Source organism: Anser brachyrhynchus, assembly GCF_964034855.1.
Source record: "Anser brachyrhynchus genome assembly, chromosome: Z".
Lineage (NCBI taxonomy): Eukaryota > Metazoa > Chordata > Aves > Anseriformes > Anatidae > Anser > Anser brachyrhynchus.
Genome location: NC_137697.1, coordinates 12,865,484 through 12,888,375, shown reverse-complemented (window position 1 = coordinate 12,888,375; position 22,892 = coordinate 12,865,484). Strand labels below are relative to the sequence as shown.

General features: G+C 36.5%; 1 long non-coding RNA gene across 1 annotated transcript; it reads right to left on the bottom strand.

Moving 5' to 3' along the window:
- Positions 1 to 5,213: 5,213 nt before the first annotated feature.
- On the bottom strand, positions 5,214 to 11,178 carry LOC308185525. Its single transcript, XR_013943435.1, has 3 exons — positions 11,051 to 11,178; positions 8,581 to 8,792; positions 5,214 to 6,761 (listed from the first exon to the last, which is right to left on the bottom strand). It is a non-coding gene; the product is annotated as an uncharacterized lncRNA (long non-coding RNA).
- Between the last annotated feature and the right edge of the window lie 11,714 nt (positions 11,179 to 22,892).

Genomic DNA, 22,892 nt, shown 5'->3' with positions numbered 1-22,892 from the left:
CTTAATCCTGCTGATGTTGCCTTATTTCTTTGGACGTCTTTTACAAAATTAACACTGCAAATTGGACTTCACAGTTGTATCTTAAGGATTGCTTTCACAGTCAAATTCCACTAAGATGCCAGGATGTAATAGTGAAGTTACATAACAAAAATAAATATTAATAAATATAGCAATAACAACAGACTTACTCTGCAGCTTAGAACAGTAGGGTTAGAGATATGTGTTCTATTGTAAATCTATTTACATCTATTATAAATGTTCTATTAAATATTTTTAAATCTAAAGTAAGCTTAATTGTACTATATAGAGTTACAATACATATACTCAGGTAGATAATGATAGGACAAGGAAGAAATGTTTTAAACTAAAAGAGGGGAGATTTAGATTAGATGTTAGGAGGAAACTCTTCAGTCAGAGGGTGGTGAGGTGCTGGAACAGGTTGCCCAGAGCAGTTGTGGAAGCCTGATCCCTGGAGGTGTTCAAGACCAGGCTGGATAAGGCCCTGAGCAACCTGATCTAGAGGAAGGTGTCCCTACCCATGGCAGGGGGTTGTAACTAGATGGTCTTTAAGGTCCCTTCTAGCCAAAGCCATTCTATGATATAGAAGTTAAAATACATCTGAGTTGTACAAAAAGCATAATGAGAGTCTAGATCAGTGTCCCCATGTTCAGTGCTCCCTGCATGCTGGTCATAGCCTCGCCACATGTTTAGGAAACTTCTTTAGCCATTTTAATTTGATGTAAATAGCAAATATAACTCCAGTGATATCATAAATATATGGTAATAAAATGTGAGAAATAAGACTCATAACTGAGCCCATTCTGATAATATTTGAGAGCTATCTTTTTATATTGTTCAAGAACAGATTTACCTAGTGGTGTTACAATCCAGAAAAGGGGAAGGAAAAAAAAAAAAAAAAAGCATACGCTTCTCTTTAAGCACATCTAAAAACACATTGGCTCTCATGGTTTACTCAAGCATAAAAACAAGCCCTTGTGTAAATGCCTTGTTGTAGTCAAGATCTTAGTGATGATTTATAAGGAATCTTAACAAGATTAAAAATATTCTTACTGATGCATTTCCCTCAGCCTGATAGAGCATACATAATTGTATAGTTTGTCTTATTCTTTTAATAGTTTCTTTAGTGGCTTATTTGGATAGATTCCCTCTCTACCTACCATCAAAATTCTGTATTTGGAGCAGTTATTTTTATACAAAGCAGTAAATATTTTAGTGCCCTTGCATAACATCCATCTGAATGAGTTATTTCTAATCAGGTTTAAAATGTAAAAGCATTTGGGGCTGAATTTTTGAAAAGTCTCTGAAGGCTGGATGTATGTGTCATGTGCAATGCAACTGAGCTCCAGTCTGTAACAGGGCTTCTTATGAGCCTGTGAAATGCTAATTTTAAAGATAAAAACACAAGTATGGCTATACCAATTCAGAATGCAGGTCCATGTAGTCTAATACTCTCCAAAATTCGATGAACAGACCTGGAGCGGCCTTTGGAGGAGACTAAATGGATCTCCATCACTTGGATGTTTTTCTACACTGCTTTGGCTTGTGCTAGTCGTTAGTGGTGCCCTAGTCTATTTGTCTGCTGGAGCTAAACATTGCTGGCTATTTCTCTCTTTTTCATTCATTCCTAGTCCTGGCTATGGGCTCTTTCAGAGGTAGACAGAATCAAGTCCTTACTGGTGCTGAATTTTTCATGTTCCTCACAACAAAAATCTCCAGTGCTGGAAATCCTTTGGTACTTGCTCCTTTTACCTTCGCTAAGAGTCAGAGACCAGGAATATGATTTTGTGTGTAACTTCTCAAAGAATGGATTCTGTTGATACTGGAAATACATTTTACATAATTGAGAACAAACTTTTATTTTCATATTTCTGATTTTCATCGTCAGACTCGCTTTTGAAAATTACTTTCAAAATTTGTTTATTTTGTTGATGGTTTTTTGGAGCACTTTTAGGCACTCTTGTGTTGTTGAATATTATACTCAACTTGGATCAATACTTCGAAGTATGGGTGACAGAGCCCATATATAGATTCATAAACAGCTGAGTAAAGCACTAATGAAGTTGTTAGGAAGCAATAAAAAGTAGATATCATCACTATTAAAAATACTGTTGTAGAGGCTGAACACTCAGTAAGCCCTACCAAAATCAGTGGATAACACTGCAGACAAAACTTTTCTGAATATCTGAACATTTATTATGATATCAGTATGAACTTTGGAAATCTTGGCTTAGAAAGGAAATACAGAGTTTACTGACTCAGTGATGAAACCTCCTTCAGCCTTTTCTCTTTGGAATCACAGCTTTTTAGGGCTATACATCTCCCTTTCATGTGGCAACACAACTTGTTTTAACACATATAGAAAATTCACTGGCATAATCATAGAAATATAGAATGACTTAGGTTGGAAGGGACCTTAAAGATCATCCAGTTCCAGCCCTCACTGCCATGGGCAGGGATGCCTCCCACTAGATCAGGTTGCCCAGAGCCTCATCCAGCCTGGTCTTGAACACCTCCAGGGATGGAGCATCCACAGTTTCTCTGGGCAACCTGCTCCAGTGTCTAACCACCCTCTGACTGAAGAATTTCCTCCTAACCTCTAATATAAATCTCCTCCCTTTTATTTTTAAACCATTCCCTCTTGTCCTATTATTTACTCAGTCCTATCTGACTGAGAAAAAAGTTGATCTCCATTTTTTTACAATCCCCCTTTAAGTACTGAAAGGCTGCAGTAAGGTCTCCCCGAAGACTTCTTTTCTTCAGGCTGAACAACCCCATCTCTCTCAGCCTGTCTTCATAGGAGAGGTGCTTCAGCCCCCTGATCATCCTCAAGGCTCTTCTCTGGATCTGCTTCAACAAGTCTATGTCCCTCTTCTGGGGGTCCCAGACCTGGATGCAGTACTCCAAGTGGGGTCTTACAATGGTTATTCTTCCTGATAAAGGACTTCTAAGTCTGGACATCGTGTGTATGCCTGACTGGTGTCTCTGACAAAATTTGTGGGTTTTAATCCATTACCATTCTAAGCAGAGGTTTATTGCCTTTTCCAATTGCATATAATATATATACATATATAATAATACAGTTATATTAAAAATTATTGTCTTTTTATTTTTTATTTTTTTTCAAATGACAGTTCAGTACCTGTATATCCAAGCGTGTCTTGCAGTGCCACCTGTTCTGGTGTTAGCCAAGATTGTCACCTTCTCAGGACAGTACACGGAGAAGAGGAGAGAGCTGGCAAGAGGGTCAGGGTATGCTTGTTTTTTGTTCTGAGTCTTTCTCCAGTGCCATGGTCAATCAGATTGATAGCATGTCATTTCAATCTGTCAGCATCCCCTGAGCATGACTCAGTCAGCCATAAGGAAATACCTTGTCTGTTGGCAGAGGATGTCCTTTCACAACACCCAGTCGCTCAGTCATGCAGCCTAAATGGGGCAGCAGACAGCACCTTCACACCAGTGTGTGTTAACTGAGCTCTCTATCAATGTGTCTTGACCTCATAAGAAGACACAGCAAAAAGGCCAGGATGAAGAGCAGAGAAAGGCTAACCTTGCCTTGTCTGCTAAAAATGGCAGCTCCCTTTACTCCACTCAGTCAGAAACAAACATACTTTATATGTGTGTGTGTGTGCCTGTGTGTGTGTATATATATATTTAAATAATAAGTCCACAAAAAATTTTCTTTTTGCAGTATGGGAATGTAACCACTAGATGACACCAAGAGATAATTCCTATAGATCTGATTTCTTTTATTCTTTATTCAAAGAACATTCTGCCTGTACAAAAGGTGATATTCTTCCTGAGATTGTAATTAAGATTACAGAGGTATACAAATTAAGTGATCTGGCAAGTATTAATAGTTACTTTACTTTAATATTAACAATTACTGCCCTAGAGTGCAAAGAGCTTGAAATTTAGAATCATTTGGACCGTGGATCTCAAATATTACCTCTACTTCCCTGCTGTGTGTACCTTTAATTTGTTATTATAGGAGCATCATCTGTATTGCCATAGCCCTGAGCCTACCAGTACTCCTACAGCAAACTTTGCAGTTGTGGTGGCTTACAGCTGATCTCTGCAAATCCACGCAAGGTGAACGCTTGGTATTGTCAAACCTCATTGCAGGATCCTTTATTTATTCCACTTTTGCTCTTCTCTGTTACTTTCATTTTTCTTTCAAAATGAGCTAAAGCTACAGGTTTTGATAATAAGAAATAAGAAATGTTTCTCCTCACTGAAAGAAATGTCACTATTAATACTTCTTACTGTAAATTTCTGAGATTTAGGTTTTGGTAATGGAAAAGGGGAAGGAAGTTTGAGATTATCCTGCTATGGCATTTTAATAATTGACAGTTACACTTCATTTTTAACATCATTTTTTTATATATATAAATATCCAAGGTTGGCATGTCTGCATGGATGTTACATTAACGTAAAGTGGCCCACATTTCTAAGTGCTTGGTAGAAATTTTGTTTCATGTGTCTGTGTATAAATTCATAAAAGCAACATAGTTTGACTAATGTCACTTATTAATGTCAATTACAGATGCAGAGCCTGCTTGATGATACAGAGAGTTATCTTGGTCATAGAAAAAAATATGCAAGTCATAGGGCAACAACTCTCTTCAAATCTTTTTTGGTAATTCTTTCTACTTCTTCCCCTATATTTTCCACTGTAACTAAGTAATAAACATTCACCAAAAGCAATCATTCATAAACATTCATTATTTTACCATAGCAACAACAACAAAAGTGAAGTAAAGTAGGTTCTTCTCATACGAGCAAGTTTTAGGTATGCCTATATGCTTCATACACCTCAACATTATTACTGAAGAAATTTAACTAAGTATGGTTGTCCTTAAACTTTTGCAGTACTTTATGTCTACTGTGTTCTTTATGGTAGTGATAATTAACAGGAAGATAGTACTTATGAGGATCTTGCTGTAGAACTCTGCATATAACAACAGAGAATAAAACATAAAAACACATTGAGCATATTTGTAGCAAAACCAGTAATTTGGATTTTCAAGTGCATTTGCTATCAGGCAACAAATTAAAATCTACTGATGTGATCTCTCATTCACAGCCTGCCTGACCAGCATGACACAATTGTTGTCATCCCTGCTCCATGGCTGGGTCTGAGTTGCGAGCTGGATGAACTCCTGCCTGGAATCACTGTAGCCCCAAGAGCTGGGTGTCTCTCCCAATATCACCTACTGCCTGGTCCAGGAGACACTTGCTGCTTAGGTGCATGGCTCTATAGAAAACCTGGTGCTGACAATGCGATGGCTGTAGTTGCTGGTGGGAGGTGGACAGCATGCCCAGATGATTTCTTTGGAGGAGTCACCCGCCCAGGGCTAAAGCAAGGGTGTGGGGATATAGTAAATAAGCGAGTATATGAAAAGGAGAGAAAGAACACCAAGTCATCTCACAAGGAAATTATAAGGCTTATAAACAGGGGTCATATGGCACTTGAATAAACTGGAAGAAGTAAAGTCCTCTTCCTCTGCATGACCTCTTCCTGTAAGACATGGAGGTTACTTTGTGACTATGATTTTGGAGAACACATGAAGCACAGCATCATCTTTGATGTCTCACTTAAGAAAGTGTAACTTTCTTTCCTGTTTTTCAATGATTTTTATTTTTTTTTAAAGTGTGGCTTGTAAAATATCTTAAGATTCTTCAGAATAAAATTGAGAATGTATATGAGATATCATTTCTATATGATCACTATAGTTATGCTTGCAGGGATTCTACACCGACTGATTCGTGTGTACTTGGACAGAAAAAAAATCACGGAGGTCAGTTTTAATACAGGTAGAGTAAAATTATATGCGTTTGATGGTTGATTTTGTATTTACTTGAGTAAATCAGGTTCCATTTTTACATGGAACAATGACAACTGTCAGTGAAAGAAACAAATATTCTTCTTGACTCAGAGTTGTTAAAAATCTAACCGTTTTTGCCCCCAACAGTTTTACAGGCAGTTCAAATTGCCTCATAAAAATGACGGTTTTCCTCACACACAAAATGCATTGTGTTGAAGCACTGAAAGCAAAGTTTCTACTAGGTAAAATGTATATCTAATTGGAACACTGTTCCTTCACAATTTTTTATTATAAAAAATTTGTGAGTAGTAATCAAGTAAGATCCACTTTTTAATTTTTTTTTCAGACTAAACTACATAAATTATTTGTCTTTAAAGCTTTAAAGTTTTTTGTTTTGTTTTGTTTTTTACTTCTATAATATTGTTAAATGTGAAAACAGCCTGAGCAAATATTAAACAATTTTATTTAATTTTCAGATGTCTCATTTTGGTAGAACAGTATACAAATAAAGACTGTTACTTTAGGGGAGATTTAGACATAAGCACCAGCGTTAATGGATTTCTTATGGTATACTCTTGCTTATATTCAGGAGGCATACATAGGCTGTGACATTTTCTAATGCCTTGCCATAGACATAGGAGAGACGCATAGATAAAACTTTTCGCAGTTCATTCTATTTATTTTTTTTTTGCATTCTAGTTATGGTAACTCACCAGAGTAAAAAGCATTTTTAGAAGCTGGTGTGTTAGTTGAGACATTGGGGTAGGATTAATATGTCCTATACAGCTGAGAGATTTTTCAATTTTTATTATTTTTATTATTATTTTAATTCCCTTAAAATGCCTTGGTGTGCTGGAGAGCTGTTCAATCCTGTCAGTTCTGCTGTCCATAGGGTTGGCTTCTTTCTTTCCATGTCTAAGAAAAAAACTACAATTATGAACATGCATTTGCTCATACAAAGTATGTAGCTCCAAAACTAACACTTGACACTCACTCCAACCACACATATTTAACAAGAGTCAAATCCTTAAAATTGTGTCATATCCATTTTTGTATTCATCTTACTGTTAGTAGGACTAGTTGTAGCATTAATGGTCTCAGGGATTATTATTAACAATAATTATTATCACAATAGCTGTTGGTAGTCTAAGAATGCAAGATTCATGGGGAGAAATTTTATCTTTTTTATGAGCTAACTAATATGGTTGTGAAAAATCAACAAGAACACACAAGATTTTCTTAGACCTGAAACAGAAACAACAAACTTCAAAGTCAACCCGAGTTTACCTTGACCATGTTTTGTACCAGTACCTACATCCAGGCATAAGGAGGTCCATTGTGCAAAGCACTGAACAAACTGGAAACATGAGACAGCACCATCTCTGGTGAGTTCAGAAGCCAAACATGGAGCAGAGGAAGAGCAGGAGGGCAAGCAGGCACACACACAGGTGAAATATAACAGCTCCATAACAGAGCCAGGGTGGAACTCATACCTCCTCAAACATTTGAAACTCGGACGGCAGTTCCTCCCCTATAACCCTCAACACAATAGACTTGCATGTATGGAGGTCAAGGTGGACCCTACATATGTCATTATATTATATACTGTTCTGCATATTCCAAATACATCTGTGACTCGAAATTACTCCCCTGCAAAGTCATGGTAACAAAGCAAGCCCTATGCAAAATAAAGAACCGATGGGATGAAGCCCTTAATCTGGAACCCCTCATTTTTACTTTCTTTGTAAGCACGTATCACAGTTCTGAAAGATACTCCGCCAACATTTTTACTTGTTGATTATTTATAGATCATTTAAAATTAGCAATTTGCTGGACTTGATATATCAGAAAGTAGGTTAAAAAATAATGTAATCATCTAATTTCCTTTTTCCCCATCTTCTGATAGAAATATTTCTTTATTTTTCTTCTCCATTTACAGGTGCAGAATTAAAGAACGTGTTCACTCACTATATTATTGATGCACTTAAGTGGAGTGTTCCAAAGCATATAATTACTGTGTAGGCTTATGGCCCTGAAGTAGATTGGGATAGTGGTGCTGCATATCCATGATTTGAAGGACATACAGTGATGATTATAGAGGCAGTACTCTACATCCATTCCAGCCTTTTTGTGTTTAGCTGGTTGCCATGGCAAATAATTGGATAGAATTTAAGCCACTTTCTTCCAAGTGGGAAATTCATAATTTTACCCTTCACCTAATTTTGAACATACTTTTAAAGAATCTTAAAGTTTCTGCAGGAATGGTATACAGTCTTGGTGGGGAAAAAAAAAAAAAAAAAAAAAAGATTTCTACAGAAGGAAAAAAAACTTCATTTGGAGTTTTTTTGTTTGTTTGTTGTTTTTAATTCTAAAGAATCATATTTTTAAACAAATGATAGAGCAAAATGTAAACCTAAGGAAAGTTCAGAAATACTTGACTCCAGAGATAGGATATCTGAAACTGAGTGATCAAATCTAGTTTGCTCTAGCAGCTGATATCAATTAGAAACAGAGATTTAAATTTACCCAGTCCAATTTTCCAAATTTATGTAGCCCAACTCTTTTTTAAGCTTTGAAAACACATATTAGATTTTGTTACAGTTCATGGTAATCATATATCACTTCCTGTTTTTTGTTTGTTTGTTTGTTCCTGGAGACATGGATAAAATTTTGAAAAGAGACTGTATGATTTAAGTGTATATTTCACAACAGTTCCCCGTATATGTAGTCCTACCTCACTTAGGGTTTTATTATGTTGTAGACTGAGCTTCTCAACTGTAAAACCTCAGCAAGCATTGCAGAACACATGGCAATCAAGGAAATTCAAAGTTCCTCTACTCCATTTAAAACAAATGGTGATCCCTGAAGGAAGACGGAATACAAGAAATAGGTCTCTTCCTGGTAAATTACTTCTGCGACCAGCAGGAGCTGTCGTTGTCTTCTTGCCTTTAAAAAAAAAAAAAAAAAAAAGGAAAAAAAAAAGCAGGGTTTTGACAGGGCAAAGGTGTGTCCATGTCACTGTAACACAGAGAGGAAGAATATGGAAGAAATGGATTCATTCCATTTTCCTTAAGCATTTAATTTGTGCCTACTTTTAAAGAAGCAGCACTCCTAAAAGAAGTGGGATATAAGGAGGAAGATTTCTTAGATTCACTTAGAGAGTGTCATATCTGCCTACATTTTTGATGCTTAAAATAGATGGACAGGATAGCTCCATAACCCTTCAGAAAGACACCCACATCTTCATGGGTTAGATAGGGAACTTCAGCTCTTCTTTGCTTCACTGTATGCTTAAACTTTATGCACAAGCGTTTTCCTTAGTGAGCATTGAGTGAGTTGGGCTGTGATTGTGCTTGTGATGTGTGAGCCAGGACAGCATGTCTGACCTTTTGGTCTTATTAAATTGTATCACCTTTCATAATAATAACTTTTTGACTTGTCTTCATAAAAATTAGAAAATTGATTTCATGCTTTTGATTTGTACTGGTACATTTCATACTTCCTAACAAACTACATGGTTTTGTAACTGCTTCAACAGCAGTATTAAATCCAAGAGTAAACTTTGATACAGACACTGTCTGGTCAGTTTAGGAATTAAGTCAATTGAACCATTTAGGCCAGTTCTGATCCATTAGACTTTTTCTTACTCTATCTTTTCACAGTTTACATGCTGCACAGTCACTGTTTTAATGTTTTAAACTCATTCCCAGCTTTTTTTTTTTTTTTGGCTCACCAATACTGAGTCATAAAATCACAGAATATCCTGAGCTGGAACGACCCACAAGGATCATTAAGTCCCACTCTGGCTGCACACAGGACCACCCAAAAATCAGACCAAGTGTCTGAGAGCGTCATCCAAACACTCCGACAGGCTTGGGACCATAAGCACTTATTTCCCTGGGGAGCCTGTCCCAGTGCCCGACCACCCTCTGGGTGCAGAACTTTTCCCTAACACCCAGCCTGACCCTCCCCTGTCCCAGCTCCATGCCGTTCCCTCGGGTCCTGTCGCTGTCCCCAGAGAGCAGAGCTCAGCACCTGCCCCTCCGCTCCCCTCATGAGGGAGCTGCAGGCCGCCATGAGGCCTCCCCTCAGCCTGCTCTGCTCTGGGCTGAACAAGCCAAGGGCCTTCAGCTGCTCCTAAAATAGCTTCCCCCCTAGACCCTTCATGATTTGAACACCTACATCAGGTTAGAAAAAGAGATAGTTCTATATCAATAACTATTCCAAACATGTTTTCAAACCTTTTTTCCTTCTCTCTTTTTATTTCAGACTTTTGCAATATAAATATATATATATATTTCTGATGGGCTTTATCCTCTATTGAAAGACTCAACATTAAATCACTGAGTTATTGTTACTAGTGTTTTACTATTTACAAGTAGTAAAGATCAAGCATAATTTGGAACTCAGTAATCTGGACACAATACGTATTTTAGTAATAAATTATATATCTTTCAATTATGACCTGCCTAAAATATAAGATAAGGAGTTAGTTCTCCAGCTGACTTGTGAAGTAGTCAGCTCTGAAACATCTTCTATAAGTCTCAGGTATTTAGTAGAGTCAACTCACAATTTTCCATTCTTTTACCTAGCCTAGAGTACATAGCAACAAATCTTTTGCACTTTGTCTTTGATCGGGCCACTTCATTGTTTTTATATTTGGTATATGGAGAAACCAAAAGAGGAAAAAGGGATTTTCTTTTGGCCTCTGAGGAAAACAATTCAAGAACATCTTTTTTACTGTGTTTAGAATTAGAAAATACATCACTGCCTTTCTAGAACTGTATTACAATTCCAGTGGTGCAGAGACCATTAGCAGCCTCTTTTTGTTGAGCAAGAGAACTACATCTTGTAATGAGATGTTGTGTCATCTTTAACCATGTATTGAAACAGTTGGAAAATAAATTAAAGTTAACCGTAGTTTTATTACTCAGAGACAATGGTAGCGGATGGATATTACCTTAGGTGAACAAGGTCACTGATACTCTTCCTGAACAAATGTGGAAACAACAGAAAGTGCATTATTCTAGTATAACTGACTAACTAAATAACCTTCAAGGAGTCAGTATGTGCAAGGACAAACATTCTTTATATCAGATTTTAGATACTGTAAAAGAAGGAAGACTAATATATTGAAAACTGAAAGCATAAACAGGATAAGAGAAAAAAAAAAGAAAATATAAATACCGTTACTAGTAACATACCAGGCTCTTCTGTGAATGAGAAGAAACAAGTCATGGGATGGATAAGACAACTAAACCAGCAGTGCCTCATCGTATTATGCATCTATCTCTTTCTCTTGAATGGGTTAGGAAAGGTCATTTAATTTCTTACCTCTTGAGCCAGCTTCTGCATTGAGCACTGCCACAGATTAAGACAAAGTGGTAAAAGAGGGCAGCTGTGTTGGTACCACAGAAAAACAATCTAAATGTTCCCACTATTTTCAGTTCAGGCATAACAAGCAAATAGTTGCAATTAGCAATGTTCAGAACAAGGGAAAAATCTGGCAGAACAGGAACAAGGGGCTCACCTTGGCAAATAGGTGTATGTAGATGAAAGAGAAATTGGAAAAAATAAAATAAAAGAGCTACTGATACATGGTATATACGTAAATTCTACCTTAGGGACAGCTTCAGAATTAAATGGTAAACTGGATGTAGACAGGAAGAGGAATTGCTGAGGGAGTCACTGAGCTTCCCCTGTCAAAGAGTACCAAAAAAAATGATGACATCTGGTCAAACTGACATCTTAGGTCAGCAAAGTGTTTTATTCCATATGCCCCAGCAAACAATGCCTTCACTGGTTGGAAACAGCTCTCATTCCTCCCCACCCACACCCACTTCAGTACTGGCCAAATAGCTTGCTGCAGCTCCTTGGATTCCTTCCCATTTTAGGGCCAGATAGACCTCACCTACATCATCTGCTGTTTATAAAAGAACTGGTGTGATATTCCAGTCCTTTAGTACCCAAATCAGTTACTGATTACCTGAATTTCCAGATATCTTGTTTTTAAGTTGTGTTCACCAGGATTGTTGTGTCAGAGCTTGTGAGAGTGGGAAATACTGACCACAGTATCTGCTTTGCAGTGAAGAGAAAAGTTAGGTACATGTACCATGTCTTTGGCATGAACACAGCTGCCCTCTTTTGCCACTTTGTCTAAATCTGTGGCAGTGCTCAATGCAGAAGCTGACTCATGAGGTAAGAAATTAAATGACTATTCCCATCCTGCTCAAGAGAAAGAGAGAAATGCATAATATGATGAGGAACCGGTGGTTTAGTTGACTTACCCAACTTTAATGTGGATTTAAAGTTTCAACCTTACAAGTTTGAAATGACCAGTTTGACATCATTTACTGTCCCTATTTTAATCAGGATTTCTTCAAAGTAGATGGATTACTTAATTAACAGTTGCATTATAAATTAGTCCCCCAGGATCACAGACAACCATTACAAACTCTTCCTTTTCTTCAGAAGTAATTATGAACATGTGTGAGCTGTAAGTTCTCAGTAGTCTCAGTAGTACTTAGTATCTAGTACTGGTTTACCATTAGATTTGCTGATTTTATTTATTTATTTATAATAAAATCTTGCTTCAAAATAAGAGGATACATACCTTTACACAGTAAAATGAGGTTTTATGACGTTTAGTTGATTTAAAAATCTTACTGTTATGTTGAGCCATAGTTGGGTGGTCAGGGACCCTATGACAAAATCCTAGGTAGGCACCACACAGCAAAGCCAGTATCTCAGGGCTCAGCATAGAACAGTGGGAAATGGCTTTTCTTGGACTGGGCTCTGTGGCAAGAAAAAGATACAATCTAAGAGTCACAAATGAAGTTACCAGCTTTGCTGAAACATGAGCTGGAAGTCCTTGTGCAATTTATAAATCTGAATTAATCCAAGGAGCATGTTTTGCTTCAGAAATGTTTTGTTTCTGTGGCTTTGGATTTTACTTTCTCACAAATTCACGTAGATTGAGAACTCTGCTATTTAGCCTCTGCAAATGTAAGGGAGATATTTTTATTAGTCTCTAAGAAGTGCTCACAGAGATAGTCCCTGAGAAATATTGTCTCCTGAGCTTCCTCCTGGGTAGTATAATGTCCATCATCCCTTGCTTCAGCCTCTGTTCATAGGCAAAATATCTACAGCAAATTTGTGCTTGCTGCCTGCCAGTAAATACTGAGAAATCATTGCTAAAAGGGATTACATTGGTATTGAGCCAGTTATTTATACTATCTTCTTGGCATGAAGTAGGCTGAGAGAAGTGAATATATATTTTTTAAATTACAAATTACAAATTTGCAAAGTACTTAAGGATCCTTTAAATTATTCCGTAATGTACTAGAAGATATGCAAATGAACTTACTGCAGTCTGATGCTAAATAAAACACTACATATGTACATGAATGAAGTGACATAATTTTCAATATAGAAAATCTATTTAATTTCAGTTCAGATAAATATTATTAATTCACAGATTCCAAAAGACAAATAATTAGGCCAATTTCATAAAATTAAAGAAGATATTCCTTTGTTCTTGTTATTGTTTTGCTGGGGAAGTTTTCCGCCTTAGCAAATCATTAAACATTTATTTTAAAGTGCTGATACCTGTGCTAATTAGCCAGCAATAGTGAATCATGAATAGGGAAATTAGTGACGAAAACCAACTTCAAAATAGCTATGAATTCTTTGCTGGATTCCTTTTTTTATTAACTTTAAACTACAGGATTTTTTGGCTTCTTTGAGATAAATGCAAAGAAGCAGGATCATGAATTTTGTACACAGTTTCTACACATTGTTGTAGTCATGCTTTATTGTGATGATTCACAGGGTTCAAGTTAATTACTTTGAAGACACCATTATTTATGGAATTCCTAACCAGTTAAGTTCAAATCTAGAAATGATTAAGAAATGGCAAGGTTGTTGAAGTTTGCAATCTGATGACATAGCAAGAAAACGAGAGTGTTTTCACTATAATAGAGTTCCCAATGAAACATGTATGTATCAACTAGCATACACAGTTAACATCTAGCTTAAGTATACTGGACCGGGAATCTTCAATACAAGTGAGGGAAGATTTTTTTGGCCATGCTCCATTTCTTATACCAAGATGGTACAAATAGAATAGAAAGCACTTGTCATACAGTGGAGGGGATTGTTCCTTCACGTGGAAAATGCCTAGATGTGCATATAGTCAGAACAGCTTCACTGCTCCTTCTCTGCATCCCATCTACCCATTCCTATAACTGCACTCAAAGGTGGCCCATGAGGAGAAATACAGGGAAAGGGTACATTGCACTTTGATTATATCGACCTTCTTAGTGCAAGTTCAACTGCAGGCTGCTCTAAACAGCACATTCTGGTGGCTGTGGGCTGGAAGAATGGGGAGCTGGAGTTATTTCCTGGATGTGTTCCCTGGTACACTGTGCTCAGGTGCTAAAATATAGAGGTATACCCCATTGCAGGCTGTTATCTCTGTTTTCTTTCTTTTGGATGATAATAATGTAACAAGCCTTTCAGGAATTCTAGCTGCCATCTGCCCATTTCTTCTATTATTGGATTAGATAAACTATGTCATGTACTCTTGCCAGGGGACAGCATGTGATGACAATCCTGAAGCAATCTTTGGGGCAGGACATGCTGCCCTGCCTGTCTAGGCTGGAATGTGCTGCGTGAAATCAGGGAGCAGATTAAGAGACCAAAAAGCAATGTCATAAGCAACAGGTCATAAATACATTTTCACAACCACCTTCATTTCTCCACCTTGCTGCTGATACCCCAGCTATACTTGAAATTCCATTCAGTATCCAGAGGTGCTGTCCTATCAGTGATCTCAAATGAGAAGGCAGTAATGCTTTTCACCCAGAAGCTTTTAACCAGAGACTTTACTACCATTTTATTCATTAAAAACAGATCTCATTTGTTCGGGGTGTAGAATTTGGTAATATGACCAGCATCAGTATTAATCTGCATTCCAGTAATATGCAGCATGTTCTTACTGCCTGTGTAATTTCTTCTTTTAGATCCTAAATGTAGATATGGCAGAGCTCTCTGCCAGGTTAATTTTCTTTCAGTTGGGCTCTCTTTCTGTGCATGAATTGCAGTAAAAGTTACCCTTGGCATGGTGGGTGTGATAGCTCTCTGTGCATGGCTGCCCTTGCCCGTTATAGGGTGCAGGACTCATCCCTTCCCTAAGGAGGCAGATGCTTACTCTGTCTGCACTGCTAAGGCCTGGAAACTCACTCCTTTCATGAAATCCAATCTTGATCCAGCTGGCGGCTTCTTTTCAACAATAAAGGTTAGTGTGGGCCCCTTGCTAGCTTGAGGAGCATGCCCTGCTCCTTCAGGCTCCATATGTTTGGCCTTTAATCCTCCTCAGATGTCTCCGTCTGTTCCTTGCCTTGTCCCATCGTGAGCAAGTGCAGAATGAGGCTATTGTTCATGGCCGTTTGACACCACTGTCACTATCACAGCGATAAATGTTGGAGAATGGAGCCCAACACAGTTATTATAACCTGAATACAGGCCTCTGATTTGTGAAGAAAAAAAAATAAAATAAAAATTTTTGTTTTGTTTTTTTTTGTTTTATATCAAATATCAGAGGTGCAAGACATAGTGAGGTAAGCTCAAAAGGGGAGTCTGAAGCTTTCCTCATGCCATGAAGTAATGACATGTTGTACATCCTTAGGCATATCTTCCATAATCGAAGCTGAGAATTTGATACTTACATTACCTCACCTTACGCTGCTTTTCTTTAACACAGCACTTTGGATGAAGCTGGAAGACCCAGTACTGAGTACACAGACATCATTTCAAAAGCATTTTGCTTGCAGAAATCTGGGTACAATGAGGCCTTAGTTGAGCTGAGGGTGGAAAAAGAGTACATATACAAATAGGAAGATAATCACAGAGCTTGCTTTAGCTTTAGTGGGTTGTAGGCTGATTTTCTTCTCACCTGGCAGAGAAAATATATTGACCAAATACATTGACAACTTCTGGAGGCACTGTGAGATGGTAAAATCAGTTTTGTTTCATCCCTTTCACAGGTGCACCCAGCCCACTGTGTTGGGTATGTTTTGATTTTATTTATTTATTTCTTTTTAAGACCTCTGTAGTGGAATTATGGTTATGAGTTTCTCTTTGCTATGAATAATACAGATGTAGTGGTTTCATTACATGTTGCTTCATGCATATCACCTTAACTTCAGTTAGCAATGTGCAGAAATCAGTGTGAATGAACATTAACAGGAACAGGGAGCAATATAACTTGGCCTAAAAATCCTTCTTTTTGTTAAGCACCAATGTTCTGTAGGTGCTGTTTAATACATGTCTAATTGGTTAGGATTTACCTAAAATATTTTTAATCAGTTCTTACAAATACGACCAAGTCCAGACCTTAAAATAAAGAATAAATGCAGACCACTAGAGAAAATAAAAAATGTTGTAGAAATATCATGCGCACAATAGGGTTTATCTAATTTCTTGTCTATAACAGTAGAACTTTTAAAGGTACTCCAGTCCTTGTTTTATAATCTTGTCTGAAAAGGTATCATTTTGTGTTATGTTATTTCATTTAGCACTGCAGTCATCTAAGTAACACTTTAATTTTACACCATTTAAAACACTGTGGAATTTTATATTTTAATATATGAACCCACTGCATTTAAATGCTTGAATGGTTCTCTCCATCTGAAAAGAGGAAAGAATACGTGCACCTTAGATTTTTCTATTGGCTTTACTGCAATAAATGTGAGAATAGTACTAATTGGTATGTATAAATCCTTTAAGTGAATATAGGGCCTGGTGTGCAGTTACAGTGTCATTTATACAAGCCTCAAGTACAGTAGGAGTATGAGGTTGAAAATGTACACCCTGGAGCGTATTACTGCTTTTATAAAAATCATACTTCTTTCAATGACTTGGGTAACGGACTCCAACCTGGGCAGATGTTGTTGCACAATTACACATCTAAGAATCCTCATTAACCAAGCGGGGTTGTCTCTGCTTGGCATGTTGGACATCTCAGGCAATTAATCCTATCAGGAAAAGCTCTCCTTGGGCAGCCCATAGGATCTGCAAAAGTGTATTATCAAAATTATTCTAAAATATGACCAGGAGAAGAAAAACACAAAAAATGAAATCAACCCTAGCATGAGGAGTGTATTTACATTTGTCCACTCTGCTCCTTCTTTCAATGCAGTTCATTGCCTTGATAATAAGAGATGGTCTCAATGAAAGCACCACAGTGCTAAGTAGCAGCTGACAAATTAGCCACTAATAGTCTCTTCAAACCTTGTAAACTAAGGGCAGAAAAGCTTTGATTCAAAGAAGTCATAAAGGCATTACTTTTTATTTCATTATATGTCTGCATTTGATATTTCTTTCCCAAGCACAAGCTGAAATAATATTTTCTCATCATTTGCATTCCTGCACCAAAGGATTTTATGTTCCAACTGGTGATGGAAAAAAATAATAAAAAGTATGGTTAAAGCAGGTGCTGTTTGTAGTGTTTATATAAACACATTAGCACTCTTTTGACACAGCATGACCTGAACAAGTAGTACATCCTACTAGTAGCAGGGAAACAATAACTGAGCATGCCAGAGCCGAGTTCATTCAGACATTGCAAAATTAACACCAGATTATGAATACGCTTGCCACTGGTAATTAATCGTGAAAATTGCTGGAGGACTTCCCCTACTGTGAGGGATATTGGCAGAAGTATTTACTGCTAATAGGCCTTGTTTAAGCTTTTTTTTTTTTTTTTTTCCTTCCACCCCCCTTAAAGATAAAACTTACAATAGACTGCACAGGAACTGGTAGATTATTACATATTCTTTTGGCCTGATTTCTTATTAGCATTTCTGAGTATCCCCAGTGTTTTCCCCTCTATTATTAGAAATGAGTATTGTGTGTTCACAATCAGACCATTAAACTGTCCCTTACAGAGGAGGATAATTTAACAATCTGGATACTACTTTTCTATATTCCACAGTGATCTAACATTATCCCATATTTTGCAGCAGTAATTTGGAGACATCATAAGGAGAGTTTTGTGTATTTCAAATAATATACAAGCTTTTATAACCTTAGGTAGTGGTTACATGATCTACAAAATCTTTGATGTGCCTATCATTTTAACCAATTTTCCTTATATATGCCTTTTATTATGTGCTTTTAAAGTGTAAAAAAAATGGCCAAGATGTTTTCAATCTACTATGTTTTTAAATACAGTAAAAATATATGAATGTGAATATATTAGCTACTTAAAAATAAAAGCAGAAAAAAACTTGTGGTAGGTCACATGGTATCCTCTACATTTTCCTGGAATAGATTATGCAATATAGTATGATTTTGGTCTCTCCTTAAAAAAAAAAAAAAAAAAAAAAAAGAAGAAAGAAAAAATAAAAGATTTCAGTATGACTGTTTTTTCACAGGTATGTTATTGATTATAAACAAAGGCCAGCTTCTTAAAGAAATTAAGGGAAGACCTGCTATTGATTTTAAGGAAAGTAGGATTATACCCCATATCTGTTAAAATTTTATTATTGTATAATATGGGCATTAGGAGGGCATTTATTGTTGATTTTATTGTGAACATTAAAGATTCTTGGCCCATATTTGCCAATATTTCATTAAGTCCCTATATAACTTATTTTTCAGGCAATTTGGTCAATAATTCCAACCACTTGACTTTTATAAGACATTTTAAATTGATCTGTTTCCAAAAATGTTTAACTATTTCTTTTGAGAACTTGTTCATGGTTCTCCCATTGATTTTAATTTGAATGAAACTGTATTCCTTAAATATTTACTTTTTTTTTTTTTTTTGTACCCCTGGCAACATCTTATGTTTCTGTATAAAAGATGGGCATTTTTAAATTTTTTTGTCCTTTCAAAACCACATAGAATCTAGACTCCATCTCTATTTATTTATTCATGTGTGTTTGTGTGTCTTATATACTCACATTTCATATTTCCCTTTTTCTGAGGAAAACAGAGTACTGCCAGCCTAAACAATCACAGCCATATTTTCTCCTGTGGATTTGGTGTATGTTTTATAACCCATATGTAAGCCAATGGAGACAATGGGTGCACCATTGAATTCAACCATTCAATTTAAGGATGCTGTTACATAACTAATATTTGAAAATCTACTATCTTTGTCAAATTTTTAGACTTCGTGTCTTTGATACTGTCAAATAAATGGAAGGACTCCCATTAGCACTACTTTTATATTTTGTTCATCTGAACAGAAGGGTTTTTGTCTAGGTGGCATAATTTAGTGTGAAAGATCACAGAGTCAAAAGTGGTCTACATTGCTCTAAACAGCTACGCTTTATAGTGAAGATGCCTTGCAAATATTTGTTCATGATAGCACACTGTGTAACCTTCCCTCTCTTTTTCCTCAAATTCTCTGAAGCTTTTTTTCTTTAGCTGATCCTCAGGCAACAAAAAACAACAGCTAACAATTAGTAGCTGTCACACTGTTCTGACGCAGAACAATAAAACATTGCGGAGGTTAAACTGTCTCTGGTTTATGTTAAGAATAATGATTCTGGTCATTTATTTGCCTCTAACCCAGAAGTTTTATACAATTTATATATATATATAAATTAAATATATATACATATATATTTAGTTGTAGTACCAAAGCATGTTATGGTTCACTTGTGAAAAGAATACAAGCCACCACTCAATAAATTACTTTTGTTTTGAGTGAGATTGCAATTGTAGTGTTAGGTATCCAAAAGCTGGCTTCAAAAAAAGAAAAGATCTTCAAATAAGCTCTCATTTCCCAGTTATCACAGCTGTCCCGTATTAACATTTTGTTGCTCTGAGTAAGGAAATGTTGAAGACCCTACGAACTGTCTATGTAGAAGCAGTCATAAGCTAAATTATTCAGGGTGTCCTTTGTATCTTTCCAATTTTATTATCCATTTAATGTAGCATTTATTTGTTGTTTTAATGAGTGCTTGCAGTATACATTCTATATAATTTAAAGCATAATGTATTTTTTTTTAAAAAGAGACCTCATGTTGCAAAGGACATCTGAGGTTAGGTATCCTTATTCACAATGAATAATAATTTATCCATTACTTTGGGTTCTACATAGCATGAAAAAACGTCTGAATCTGCTGTTAATATAAAAGTATAAACATTTATTGAGTAAATAGATGTTATTAACTATTTATATTCCTATAATAATTCCTAATACCTTCCTTTCTCAAGCATCTTAGAGCCTTTATAAAGAGGCATCCCCAATAACTATATTTTGGTTTCCACCTCTAAAAATGTCTCTATTTATATCACAAAGAAGCTCTGATTTTTGTCGATAGAATAATGTCATAATTTAATTCGGTAAGTGATAATCTTAATTTTCCCAACCACACTATTTAACTTGAACATAGCTCACTTATAATTTGTCTGTGTTTTGTAGAAATTAGGTATGAAAAAGAAAAATCGTAATAAAATACAATTTATTTATGTAATCAGAATATCATGTCTAAAATATGATATTATCTGAGTATAAGTAAACTGCTTGCATTAATCACGTTAGATCAGGATCTCAGGGCCCTTCCAGCAACACTTTATGCCAGGCATTTTGCTAACACATTGCACAAAGACACATTCCACCCCTGAATATGCAGCTGGGTTTTAATGAACAAGCCATTTGGCACTTTCTCACAGACATTTTTTTTCATGCTTACTCCTCATAACATTTGGCCACAGTGTTGGCTATTATGATCTAATCTATTTAAAACCCAAACAACAAACAGGTAAAAGTGATACAAAAACGATTGATTTATCATCTAAGTACTTACTGTACGTGATAGACTTAAGAAATCTGAAGGATCTATTATGAACCATCTTGACAAAAATCCATTTAAGTGTGCCTTTCTACAGGTGTGTACAATGGACTGTGTAATTACAGCATATGGGGTAAATAGTATATGTTTTTAAGATTAGTATGCATGCCAAAACACATGTTTACCTTAAAGACTGCAACAGCTTTGAGGCAGTTATTTTAGTCCATCAGGTAAATAGCACACACTTCCTAAATGCTGCACAAATATATGTTATTATGCGCTATGTGTATTATTATATAATAGACTGCAGTGGCTTAGAAAGAGATAAACTATTCTCTTGTGTCAATACTTCTAAAAATTCATAACATCATTTTTTCACTTCCCTATGTTGAGAATGAAATGTTAAAAAGAAAAACAAAGAAATGAACAAAGGCATCTCTGAAGCAATAATACAACCCCACACCCCCTATACTACCCAACCCATTATCAAGGCTTTAATTTTCAACTTTTACCATTTCAGAGAATTTTCAGCTGGGACATGCTCAGTATAGTAAGAAAGGCAGAAAGATCTATAATTTTGCATACTGCTGATATCCTCTTTTTTTTTTTTTTTTTTTTTTTATTGTGGTAAGAGAAAAGAACTTGCTTGTCCTTGACATGTTTATTCTTTCTGAGAACATTTGTTTGCTGTTTGTGTTGGAAATATCAGAGTTACTGTGCTGAGTATGGGCTGTGCAGAACAGAAATAGCATTTGAAGATGGATACATGAAATGCACTAGGACAAACTGGAAAGACTTCAGTAAAGAGGAAAAAAAATACAAACAATTAACAAAAACAATTTAAAGATTTAAAAGAAATATCTTATGAGGAGAGATAAGAAGAGAACAAGACAAAATTAAAAAGCTGCTTCTGAAGGCATGGGGGTGTTCGTTAGGGTGTAATGGACCAAGAGAATGGAGGTCAAAGATCCTTTTCCGCTTCACATCTATCTTCTGGCTTGCAAATAGCCAAAGTACTGTCAGAGTCCATGTTCAAATCAAATCCATGGGAGTGATGGTACAAAGCCATGTATACTAGTACCAGGAGAGAAAAAGAAAGAAAGAGGCAAAACCAAGTCTGAAAATCTAAAACACAGTGATCCAATCTTGACAGTTAAGGACAAAAAACAGTTTGTGACCCTTCACAGTTCCTTGTAGATTGGATTCCTTCTCTTTCCCCCTATGAAAGATATCACTTTCCTCTTATATTCCTGCCCCATGCTGCCACTCTTGTGCCCACACCACAAAGCAGCCAGCCTACCCCTTTGTCCTCCACCCAGCAGCAGGAGCCACAACACCTACCCATGCACCATCATCCTCCAGTGCTGCAGGGGCTGTGAGCAGGAAAAGGAGTCTTGCTATAGTCCTGTTGGGTGTTGCGGGAGTCTGATCCTGCTGTCATTGATTTGGGGTTTCCTTCTTCCCTTTGAAGTAACTACCCCAGAACCTTCTTGTGTATCCCTTAATTCACCCAAGCATTTGGTTGAGTGAAATAGCACAAACAGTTCAGTATTGGTCTGCATGGAAAGGTCATGAAGTTTAAGCTATGTTCAATACCTTGATAAGTAAGCTCAATTACTCATAACAAAAGAGTTCATTTTAAAGGTCACGTAACTGCTCACATTGTACTTCACGACACGTTGTACTGAAGTCCACCCATGGACTTCAGGAGTAGCTATAGGAGGGCTGTACCTCTTGGAATTCCACTATTATGGTGGAGTGTTGTAGTCACCTATTACTGAAGTGACACCAGACAGAATCTTGCTTACATATATGTATGTGTTTTTTTCCCTTTATTTAAAGACTAGCTGTACATTTGGGGAAGCAAACAAAATATGATTGCAGGAGTTCTGGATGAATCAAGATTTGCTTCAGTGACAAGGATTTTTTTTTCTAGAACCAAGACAGAGAATAGGATGAAATAATTTATCAAGTCCTATTAATTTTTAAAGTCATAACAAACACTCTTTCGGTATTAAATTTGTAGCACAAAAGCATATTTTCAATTATATTATTGACAATAGGCAACAATTTCAGCAGCAGTTCTGAGTCCATGGACTATGAAATGTCTTTTTCTTCCCTAAGGGTAGTCCCTCTGGATTGGGTCTAAATTTTGTTTGCTGGATAACCTCATTTCTACTAATCTGTAGCAAGGTAGCTCATGCTCAAGGAATGGCATACTTATGTTTCCATTTTG